Source organism: Acinonyx jubatus, chromosome B2, assembly GCF_027475565.1.
Source record: "Acinonyx jubatus isolate Ajub_Pintada_27869175 chromosome B2, VMU_Ajub_asm_v1.0, whole genome shotgun sequence".
Lineage (NCBI taxonomy): Eukaryota > Metazoa > Chordata > Mammalia > Carnivora > Felidae > Acinonyx > Acinonyx jubatus.
In genome coordinates, this window is record NC_069385.1 from 100,426,048 (window position 1) to 100,438,677 (window position 12,630).

General features: G+C 43.1%; 1 protein-coding gene across 3 annotated transcripts in view; it reads right to left on the bottom strand.

The window, feature by feature from the left end:
• The window catches only part of PAQR8 (progestin and adipoQ receptor family member 8), a 119,737-nt gene that overhangs the window by 37,553 nt on the left and 69,554 nt on the right, over positions 1–12,630 (bottom strand). Inside the window, exon 1 of one of the 3 annotated variants that reach the window (XM_027057577.2) lies at positions 5,808–5,964. The exons of 1 other annotated variant lie outside the window; for it this stretch is intronic. The gene's annotated coding sequence lies outside the window, so the exon portion shown is untranslated. Of the gene's footprint in view, positions 1–5,807; positions 5,965–11,290; positions 11,553–12,630 lie in introns of those variants that run through there. One more of the 3 variants, XR_008298565.1, reaches the window with a different exon arrangement.

The following is a 12,630-nucleotide window of genomic DNA, read 5'->3' on the forward strand; positions in this document are numbered from 1 at the left end:
TCTCTGCACCCAGAATGACTGCCCTGCCCCCACTCTGCAGAAGCTCCACTGGTAACAGTGAGTGGATTACTCACTCAAGTGGCTTCAGTGTGCACCAGGAGAACACAGAAAGGCAAGGGGATCAAAGCAGAGCCTGGGCCTTAGGGGAGGCCTCTTATCTCCCCCCAGATGGCTGGTAACCCCATAGAGAACAAAAACTGGAGTGGATTTGGACAATTCTTTTAAAAGTAAAGAGACCTCTACAAGAACTTGTTGCTTGAGTAGGAGGGATTAAGGAAAATAAAGGGAACCTGCCAGACTTTGCTCAGAGCCTTCTCATAGAGCAGAGAAAGCTCTGAGCAGGCATACACAGGGGTCTGAGAGGACCCTGGAGATCAACTTGGTTAGAGAGAGCTTCTCAGCCTGGCTCTCTCCTTCCCAGTTTAGCCCCAATAAAACAGAGAGTGCTTCCATCCTCAGCTCACCTTCCCTATACATAAGAGAGGTCTGGGGACTGACTGTCCTGTTTATCTGGCTAGAGTCATATTCAGCTGCCTAGCAGAACCAGGGCAGAACCTGGGCCAGAATGAAGAAAGGAAACACAGGGGCTAGAGGCCATAAGTCTGTGTCTCTGTCCTATTCTTGGACGCACAGGTGGGATCAGGAAACCTGGAATGTTCTGTGTACAATGAGTTAAATAACCAAAGCCGTCTGTTTGAAGCGTAGCCCCTAGATTTACTAGCCAGACATGATACTAAGAGTTACCATTTATTGGGCACCTTGTGTGTACTAAGCACTTCATATACATTATCTCTTTTAATTCCACAGTATCTCTTCAGACACAAGGTTTAAGGATCTTACCCAGGGTTGTGAGAGGATGCTAGTGCAGGTTGATGCCCACTCCAGATCCCAAGCTCCAGTCCAGAGTTTCTTAGCACTATTGACATTTCAGTTGGTAATTCTTTGTTTTGGGGAGCTGTACTTTGCATTTTATTATGCTTTACAGGATCTTTGGCCTCTACCCATTACATCCAGTAACATCCTTTCCCCCAACAGTTGTGATAATAAAAAATATCTCCAGAAATTACCAAATGTGGGGGAGGGGGTATCATCCCCTTCCCCATTAAGAACCAGGACTCTAACCGCCATGCTGTCTTATTTCTTCGTACTCTATAAGTACATAAACCACTGTGACTCAGAAGAGAGACAGAGCTGGAACCAACACTACTATGGAAGGGATAATCAGAACACTCTAGGAAAGTACTGTACAACAATAATACCATTTTATGCTACATTTATATACCACATACAATACACATGTATTTGTGTAGCCATTATCTCCTTTCATGGCAAATGACTGCATAGCACGATCTAATTCCCAGAGTTAATCCACCTCAAAAATATGAACACCATTAAGAGATCTGTATATTTAGCCTTCTCCAAGAAATTGAGGGAAAAGAACATGTAGTGAAATCCATATTAATCCTTATCCCCATAAGCCATTAGGAGAAAAAAATTCTGCTAATGAATGGTCCTGAGGTAACACGTTATGTGAACTCTTGGAGGACAAGTCTGTTTCCATCTCTTGTCTCCTGCACACACCTGCCTAGAACAGAGAACTCTCACTAAAGGGCAAACATTTCCTGAAACATCTATTTCATAGCAACCTCTATTTGGTTGATTAAAACTAAGATAAAATTATTTTCCCACATTTTTGCATCTTTCTAATTTATGTTTTAACAAAATTCCTAAATCAGAAAAAATTAACATCAATATTTATGAAAGACCCAAGAGCTTAGTGCCAAGTTATTCTTCCTTGCCATTTGACAAAGCAGATCGAAATTCGAGTTTAACTAAAACAAATGTGCACCAGAATCATCCTTTTTTTTAAAAAAAAAATTTTTTTTTAATGTTTATTTTTGAGACAGAGAGAGACAGAGCATGAACAGGGGAGGGGCAGAGAGAGGGAGACACAGAATCTGAAACAGGCTCCAGGCTCTGAGCTGTCAGCACAGAGCCCGACGCCGGGCTCGAACTCACAAACCGTAAGATTATGACCTGAGCCGAAGTCGGGCTCAACCGACTGAGCCACCCAGGCGCCCCAGAATCATCCTTTTTAATACATGCCAAGAGAACGGTAGCTATTACATTAGAATAGTATTTGATTGATCAAGGAAAGTAATTATAGGAGGAGCTTTTAAAGTTTTTTTCCTTCAGACTTTCACCAAACTGTTATACTTAATACACAATTAAAATAAGAATGTTCATTTATTTTATTTTTATTTTTAAAATTTTTTTTAATGTTTTATTTTTGAGACAGAGAGAGAGCGCGAGCAGGGGAGGGGCAGAGAGAGAGCAAGACACAGAATCCGAAGCAGGCTCCAGGCTCTGACCTGTTACCACAGAGCCCGACACGGGGCTCGAACCCATAAACTGCGAGATCATGACCTGAGCCGAAGTCGGACGCTTAACTGACTGAGCTACCCAGGCGCCCCAAGAATGTTCATTTAAAAAATAAAATCTGATTTCAAAATAAAGCAGCTAGGAGCAGTTGCTTTTTGAGGTCACTTAAAAATTTTCTAAGAAGATAGGAGAGTAAAAACAAAATGTTCTCATTCACATATTCATTTGCACAGCCCAACAAAGGGAATATCAGTACCTGGGAAATGATAAATTTATACATGTTCCAAAGGATTTTTAATATAAAACTATCAATAAACAACAATAATAACAAAAATAGGTAGGATCTATTGAGCACTTATGTGTCGGGCCCTGGACTCAGGGTTTTACATTCATTTCATCTTCATTAGGCACATACTCATTAGCATCTTCATTTTAAGGTTAGAAAACTGAAGCTGAAAGCTGTGCCCCAGATCACAGCAAATCAAAGTTCAAACCATGGGGGTATGAAGCATTATATTATATAACCTAAAAAAATCGGTAGTTTAGAAGAAAAATGGAAGAAAAAAAGGATATGTTAATTTTTCACACTGTGTGCCCTGAAGTCCCAAAACTGAAATGGATTTGCAGAACTCACTCTCTTCCCCTTATTTCAATCTAGATCCTCTCACATAAAAACTCAAGTACCAGCCAGGCATTACCTATATATGGGGTAAGTGACTTTCTGGGTACCTTTGTTTTTCAGAGAAAACAAGTCTTTGTTTTGTTTTCTGTAAAAATGCACAGTAATGGAAACTGCCTGGTAAAGAGTATCTTCAAAGGGAAAAGAAAAGAAAGGCTTATTTTCTCCAGCCCAGTAGACCATTAAGGTATAAAACAGGTGACAGGACCAATTGTTTTTTTACACACATGACAGCATATACACCCCAATAAAGGTTGTACTTCAAAGCAATTACTTTCCAATCCTAAACACATACACATACCTTTATTGGATGCCCCCTTTAAAACTGCCAGTCCTTCAAGAGGGACTTTCATTACTTTAATGGGCATACTTCCTATTACTGTCTCGATCCTGACCTCAGAAACCAGATTTGGTCCCACTTGGTTTGGCTCTTTCCCAACTGAGGGAGGTTTGCCATCATGGAGGCAATTCAGTAAATGTGTTACAAACTCTGAAGGCAACTCCAAGCCAGGAGCTCTAAAATTATGCTCAGCAATGACAGCATCACTAGAATTAGTCCACAGCCTGCCAAGATGAGGCTTCTGAAGGGGAGAAATACTCATCTGAATGTATAAATACTGGCATATTTATTTTAACATTTGGATAATGAATTGAAAGAATCAGCTAGATATGTCCAAGTAAATAAATATGCTGTGCAATAATGATACTGCAGATTTTGGTGCAAGGTTCTGAACACCCCCTTGATGAAAAAAGAAACAAAGAAAGAAAGAAAGAAAGAAAGAAAGAAAGAAAGAAAGAAAGAAAGAAACGTTTGTCCTGAAACGATACTTGCAAAATGAATAAATTGCTTTTCCATTAACTTGCACAATTATTGAAGAGATTTCCTTTTCATGAAGAAAAAAAAAGAGGCCCAACGTCAGCTAGCTGCCAAAATAGCCCTTGGTCTTCCCAGGAAGCTTAAATCTCAGTGTCAGAAGATGGATCTATATCTACTGCAGAGAGGAAAAGGAGTGGGGTCATCTCTCTTCCCCTGCTCCTCAAAGCCCAGAAAACTTCCAATGGAGAAATCCACTCAATAGGATTCCTGGGGCCCTGGCTCATCTTGAATTAGCTGTTATACTGAATAATTAAACTAATTACCATACAAAATTCACCACAGGGATATGTTAATACACAACATTATTTAACTAATTGAAGGAAGTTGGATACCCAAAATAAACAACAGGGGGAAAAAATGTACTGGTCATTTGTTTATCTCTAGACACACATTTGGATACCCACCCACTGAGGTCCTAAACAGCCTAGTGCACAGCCAGATGACCTGGTGAAGGGTGTAGCAGCTCAGAGGTGAATACAGGCTGTGAACAGCGTAAGAGGGCGGTCAAGGACAGTCCACCTTCCGTGCAGGTATCTTCCTACTGGCGTTAGTATAGGAAGTCCTCACCAACACAAACAATCCAAAACTGTACAAGACTTCTCGTGTTTACTCGGCCGTGGAATGCAGTGCATTTGTGGGCCGTGTGTCCCTGTGTGTGTGCGCGCGCGCGTGCACGTGTCCCCCCCCTCCCCCCTCCGGCCCCGTTGCTGATTTTCCTCCAGTTTTTACTCATAAACAGCTTCTCACAGAGTATAGGAAAGTGGGGAGCAAGTAACACAAGTGGATCTAGAAATTAAATACACCTTTATTATGTGCCTAAAAGCACACACAGACAGAACTTACGTGCACATTTGAAATCTCACTCCTTAACTACTCTTTTAAGCCCAGACTGTTCTCAATGGGTCCCTGGGCAAAATCACTTCTAACACAACTTAGAAACAGGAGATGCAGCAAAGATTCCTTCCGGGCCCGCGGATCTCCCCCCGGTCGGTCTGTGTTCCAGGGCCCAGAGATGCACTGGAAGCTGCGGTGCCTTGGCTGGCTGCAGGTCCTCGCACCAGGTCATCGATATGCCTCTCCCTCGTTCCCTCCCGCCCCCCATCTGGGGTGCACTGGTCTTGCTCCCCGGAGGGAATGCCCTCTGGAGGTTTCCATGACCCCGTTCCACCGAGAGGGTGTGTCCCCTAGGCGGAGACGTTCCGTGAGTCCCTGCCCCCTCCAGCCCCCCCCCTCCAGCCCCCTCACCTCCAGCCACCCCGATCCTCTGCCGCGGCGTTCCATCTCTCCGACCCCCCGTGCTCCACAACGTAACCCCGTCTCCCGCCACAATTCTGCTCCCGGCGCCCCCTCTCGGAGAAGCCCCTCCATCTTTCCCCCGAGAAACCACGCGCCTCCCCACCCCCCGACCCTTTCCGGGGCTCCCCTCCCGCCCCGCCCGCCTCGGGCTTCCTTCCCTCCGCACTCCCCTCCGGCTTCAGTTCCCCTCCGCGCTGCGGAGGGCGCCCCGAGAATGCCGACAGGACACCCTCGTTCCGGCACCGAAGCTCCCCAACGTCGTGGTCCTGACCCCTCGGTCCTCCAGCCTCGGGCTCCGGGAGTCCCCAGCGTCTGGGTCCTGACCTGCCGCCTCACCCTCAGGGCTCAAGCTCTGAGACTCCCCAACACCGGGGCGCTGAGCCCCGGCCCCAGAGCTCAGCGTCGTCAACCTCTCGATTCTGGAAGCCCCTCGGGGCTCGGGGTGTGGGGCTCCCCAACGTCGCGGTCCTGACATCCCTCCCCTCCCCCCCACCCCCCGCGCTCGCGTCCCGGGGACTCCCCAACGTCGCGGTCCAGATCCCCCACCCCCCCGGCTCGGCGCCTGCGACTCACCGGCAGGAGCGGCGACTGAGCCCGCGCGCGAGCCCAGCCCAGCCCGGCCCGCACTCCGGCTCGGCTTCCCGGCTACCAGCTTCCCGCAGGCGGCGGTGACTGCGGCGGGCACGGCACAGGGGAGCGGCCCGGGGGAGGGGACCGCTGGGGGCGGGCACCGCCCGGCTCCGCCCCTTCCCGGCCGGGGGCGGGATGCGCAGACCCGCGCGCCCACCGCGGCCCGGGTGCCGCCTCACCGAGAAGTTGACTGACACCTCTTCCTTCCACCCCGGGGTCAGACCCGCGCAGCCCCCTTTCAGCTAGACACACCCGAGGGCTTGAGAAAGAGACACGTTAACCGCTGCCCCATCCGTTTCAAGAACCCACTCCAGGAGGCCATTTCCGAGGGTTTTCTGGTTTTTGGTTTTGGGGGGTGTTTTGGGAGAAGGGGGAAGGCAACAACAAACTTCTTCTTTAGTCTCAAGACGGATTCGGATTCTGGCCTCTCAGCCACCCGCATCTGCACATTGAGGGTCATTCTGTCTATGAAGTCATGTTATAACGCACCCAGGAGGGCCCTTGTAGACACACATTTTCACACCCCTGAGATATACCCGTGAAGTACTCTCCCGTGATTATGCACCACACAAACTTCTTATGCTGACAAGCTAGGAACCACTTCTATACCCCCACATCCTCAATCCACAGCTCACTAGCCAGACCACGGTATCAATGATCTACACATACAAGGGGGCAGAGCAGGAGAGGAAATTCCACACCTGGTCCCAGACTTGCTCTCCTCACCCACAACGTCGCTATTTTACCATGGCAAAGATACCCTTAAGATGTGGGAGCACTGGGGCTCTTGGGTGGCTCAGTCAGTTGAGTATCAGACTCTTGATTTTGGCTCAGGTCATGATCCCAGGGTTTCAGAATGGAGCCCTGCAGAGGGCTTCGGGATAATGTGGAGCCTGCTTGGGATTCTCTCTCTCTCTCTCTCTCTCTCTCTCTCTCTCTCTCTCTCTCTCTTTCTCTCTCTCTCCCTCTGCCCCTCTCCCCTGCTGGTGCACGCGCTCTCTCTCGCTCTCTCAAAAAAAAAAAAAAAGGGGGGGGGGAGAAAAGAAAAAAAGAAAAGATGTAGGAGTACCAATTAACAAATTAACAAATCAAATTGGCTTTGCTATTAAAAAGCAGTGTCCATGATCTGGAAGAAAGAAAAACCCTGAGAACATGGCCTGAACCAATGCTACTGGAGGAGGTTCATTTGATTCATGTCATTCTTTTTTTTTTTTTTAATTTCTATATTTTGAGAGAAAGAACACAAAATGGGGAGAAGGAGAGAGAGAATCCCAAACAGGCTCCACACTCTGCACTGAGTGGTATGGGGGGCTCCATCTCATGACCCAGAGATCATGATCTGAGCCAAAATCAAGAGCCCCACTAAGCCACTCAGGCACCACATATCATTATTTTTCTGAAACAATCAGGCCTAACTCTGGTTTGTTGATACCTGGCACTTTGCCATTTTACCACCCTGCTTCAGTGACATGTTTAAACAAACACCTCACATTTGTGCAATGTTTTCACTTTTCAAAACATTTAAAAATACATTATTGTCTTTATCTTCAGCAAAATGTCATGAAGCAAAGACAGTACGTTTTCCAACAGGGGTTATTTGAATTTCATAAATGAAGACATTTAGACTCAGCAGTTAAATGGCCAGGTTTGAGGCAGAGTCAGGACTAGGAAAGAGTAAGGGGCCTGGTCTTCAGGGCCACTGCTCTTTCCACAGAATCACAGGTCCAGCACATATAGATCCTGATGGAAATATCACAGTGAGCCTTTGGTAGATTTGCCTCACCATCTCTGCTTCACCCCAAAGATGTCAGGGAATTCTCCTGAATTTACAAAAACACAAGCCTTCAATATCAACAGGCGTTTCTTTTTTGGCTAGAGATCATAAATGTACAGCAGAGCTGATGAGAAGAAATAAAAAGTCCCCTTTTTTCCCTCTCTCTGCCACTCTAGAAACAAAATTACAGGTCAGCAAATACAAAGGCCCAACCCCAGGCTCAATCCAACTGAAGGGAGCTGTCAGTGAGGGCTGATGAGTCTGCGAAATCCATGTTGATTATTCTTGCAGCTTTTCTTCTCCCTTCACCTGGAGCGTGGAGAAGGGTTCTCTTGTCTTAAAAGAAGATCAACAAGTCCTTTAAGGCTTTCTCAGTGTCATGTTAAGAAAATGGTAAATGTTCCTTTCCTAGGAACCTTCGTCTAGCGGAGGGCACGAAAGTGCAGCATTAAGTACAATGGGTGTCAGGCATTTTTATCTGTGGGCAGAGGGCTGTGTTTATAAATGGAGCTTTTAAGTGTGGTAAAATACACGTAACATAAATGTTACCACCTTAATCTTTTGAAAAAAGTTTTAATTGTGGTAAATTAAGCATAATATAAAATTTGCCACATAACCACTTTTCAAATGTATCATTCAGTCGTCTTAAGTACATTCACATCCTTCATGCCTTTTAAAACTACTTGGATCTCACACTAGCTTCTTCCACTTTTTACTCTGAGGTGATGGCCCATTTCAGTTTGGGCAGTGCAGTGATATTTTGGTAACTCTGGAAAAAAGAGTCCTAACGTGACCTTCCTATTTTTGAATTAATAAAAGTCTCCTGGATCTTTCATAAGGGATAGTAAGGATGGCCTTTAATATATAGAAATTCACAGCCAACCTCCCTCCATGTAACACTTTCATCTGGCAACAAAATTTTGATTTGGGGTTTTTCCAAAAGCTGGAAACAGGCAAGATCTGGGATATTGCAGAATTTCCTCTAAAATGAGGATGCTAAACCGCTAACCCAATCAACATTCTATCAGACACATTTCCCTTTCAGATTGCCCTTGAAAACCACAGACACAGCCAATATACAGCATAATTAAAAAATAGATATGCAAGACTAAGGAGCTATTTTTGTCCCAAACTCTAACAAAATAATTTGGTCCATTTTATGTTGTATACATACCACACTGACACTGTTTTTCTATTACTTTCATGGTGTGTTTATATAGCATTGTTTTTCCAAGAAGCTCAAAGAGCATGTGATGACATAATATCCCTAAACTTCATACATTTTATGAGAAGTAGGAAGGGGGTAAGAACTGTTAGCCTTACTGTGACATGGAGAAATGGAAGTATGATATAGTTAAACCATTTGCTGGAACATCTATACTGGTTTGTAGTGGTCTATCCTAAAAGGCCTACTCATGAAAACTCATACAGGAAACATCTTATGAGAAAACTGAGGGCATTTTTCCACTATCTTGGCAGTGAAAAGGAAAAGCACTTTGCACTGTGGACCACTATCCTACACCATACACAAAAATTAACTCAAAATGGATTAAATACTTGACTATAAGACCAGAAACCATACAACTACTAAGAAAAAACATACATGGTGAGCTCCTTGACATGGCTTTTGGTGACGTTTTTTGGATTTGACTTCAAAGCAACAAAAGCCAAAAATGAACCAATGAGACTACATCAAACTGAAAATTTCTGCCAAGCAGCAGAAACCATTAATAAAATAAAAAAAGCAGCCTACTGAACGGAGAAGATATTTGCAAATGATATATCCAATAAGGGGTTAATATCCAAACTACATAAAGAACTCATACAACTCAATGACAACATCACAAACCCAGATAATCCAACTTAAAAATAGGCCTTTAAAATGAGAAGATCTGAATAGGCATTTTCCCAAAGAAGACATGTAGATGGCCAATAGGCACATGAAAATATTCTCAGTGTCACTAATCATCAGGGAAATGCAAATAAAAATCACAATGAGATATCATGTCACATCTGTCAGAATACCTATTATCCAAAAGACAAGAAGTAAGAAGTGTTGGTAAGGATGTAGAGAAAAGGAAACACTCATGCACTGTTAGTGGAAATGTAAATTGGTACAGCCAATATGAAAAACAGTATGGAGATTCCTCAAAGGAACTACCCTATAGTCCAGCAATTCCACTTCTGGGTATTTCTCCAAAGAAAATGAAAACACTAATTAGAAAAGATATACACACTTTTATGTTCATTGGAGCATTATTCACAATAGCCAAGATATGGAAACAATAAAAGTGTCCATCAATGGATGAATGGATAAAGAAGATGTAGTGTATATATACAATAGAATACTACTCAGCCATAGAATAGAATGAAATCTTGCCATTTGTGACAACATGGATGGATCTTCAGGGTATTACGCTAAGTGAGGTAAGTCTGGCAGAGAAAGACAAATGGCATATGATTTCATATATATGTAGAATCTAAAAAACAAAACAAATGAACAAAAACTCATAGGTGCGGGGAACAGATTGGTGGTTGCCAAAGGGGAAGAGGGTTGGGAGGTGGGTGAAATGGGAGAAAGTGGTCAAGAGGTACAGACTTCCAATCATAAAATAAGTAAGTCATGGGGATGTAATGTACAGCATGGTGACTATAGTCAATAATATTGTTTTGCATATTATGTAACTTTATATGGTGACAGAAAAATAGGCTTATTGTGGTGACTATTTTGCAGTCTATACAAATATTAAATCATTATGTTGAACACCTGAAACTAACATAGTGTTATACATCAATTATACTTTAATAATAATAAAAAAAAAGTGTGTGCTTGAAAGTCAGACCATCTTGAGTCTGAACCCCATTACCATCATCTAGAGCCTTTGGTAGTGTACTTCAGGGTTCGTATCTGTAAAATGGGAATAATAATTGTAACCAGTTTATATATTTATTGCTAGGATTAAATGAAGCACACATTAAGCACTCAACACTGTGCTTATCACATAATGAGGGCTTGATAAATGTGGGTAAAAAAGAAATGGCTGCTTATAGGACGTTCTACTTGAAGAGAAGATATACTTATTCCAGCAGACTTCATAGGAGTAATTTGGAGAAACTTGAATATCTATCTATTTTTTAATGTTTATTTATTTTTGAGAGAAGGGGTGAGGGACAGAGAGAGAGAGGGACAGAGGATCCAAAGCAGGCTCCACACTGACAGCAGAGAGCCCCATGTGGGGCTCAAACTCACGGATTGTGAGATCATGACCCGTGCTAAAGTCAGATGCTTAGCCGACTGAACTACCCAGGCGCCCTGAATATCTATATTTTTAATCCTGAAGTCAAATCTATACATTCCTTAACATTCCATCATCAGACAGACATCCACCCTTAGCTTTTCTATTCAGACCCCCTGCCAGCTGGCCAAGTGGGGAAGCAACCATGATACTAATTTCACACACAAGATTCTAATGAGCTGTGGTTGAATCAAATTAAAAATAGAAATAAGAACAATGGTAACGGTTTTATTGTATTGTGTGTTTATGGTATCTTATTAATGGTGGAATGGTAGGGGTTCATTAATTTGATTTCGTCTGGAGTGGTTCATTCCTTTTTTCCCCCATTTTATTTATTAATGATAACAATTAACAAATAATAAATAAATAAATAATTTATTTATTTACTTATAAATAAGTAAATAATGAAAATAAAAATTTTCCCCATTTTATTTCTTAATGATAACAATTAACAATTCAGGGAGCAAATCAATTAACACATGTAGACAAGGGAGGCAAGATGCAGCAATTGCTCCTGGGCCCTCTGCAAACCTGGGCACGTGTGAAGTTGTGTGGCCTTGCATTTGATCTCCCACTCTGAGGTAACCTGTGCCTCACTGAAGAGCTTCAGATGGGAAACTATAAGGATGAATGATAAAATGACAGACTAGTTATGCAAACAATATAAATTCCTACATTCCAACAACATTTAATGTATATAAGTGTTAATTTTAACATTTATTCTAAATAAGACTTAAATTTAGAAAATACAATTTATAATTGGATCATAGAAATTTAATGGCAAATGAAAGTGTGGATATTAAAATATGAGGACTTTACTTATTCTTTAGAAGAATGAAAAGCCCCAGAATAAATAGCCCTGGTTGCCCCCATCTTGAAATATCCTAACAATTATGTTTCTTCCCTTCACTTTGCTCCTAATTCTTAGTCATTTTATCCCGGGGGGTCGGGGGGTAGAGGATGGGTAATCCCTGACCCTGGCAAATCAGAGGAGATGAACTTCCAAGACTAAGGTCAAAAATTTTGGGAAGTAAACATTTTTTTAGTCTGTCCAACTCCAGTTCAATCTGGGCTGTGTTCTAAAGGAAGATTTAGAAGAGAAATTTCTCGGCTTTAGGACTAGTGAAGAAGAGCCATGTGAATTCACCCAGGATGGAAAACTGAGACTTGAACCTCTGGCCTTTGCCACATCCCCCACTGCTGTGTTGGTAGGGGAAGTATACAACCCCTTATAGTTCATTTCTGTCTATCATCTATCATCTAAGTTAGGTTGATGAGCAAAGGCACAGACCATCCTCTGTTAAAGAGTGGTGGGGTAGGGCCAGAATCTGCTATAGGGGCAGAGAGTTCTGTCCACTGCCTTTTAGTTGATGTCTATCTAAAAGAGACTTATCTTGGCTCTTGGGTCTTTTAAAGAGCATGGAAAAATGAAAATGGCAATCTTGGACAAGAAGACTAACAATTGCATTATTCATGCTAGATTCTGGCTTGGTTTCAGGGTTTTAATAATTTTAAAAAGAAAAAAAGTCAGTGCAACAATTGACTGGTTTAAGCCAGCACCTGTTCACTGAGTCTGTTTTTACTGCCCAGGGGCAAGCTAGGGAGCTAGAACTGGCTTGTCCATGTGGCCATCTGGAAGACCTCTCAGAATAGAGGAGATCTAAGGCTATACCCAGCCCAGATCTTAGGAGTGGAG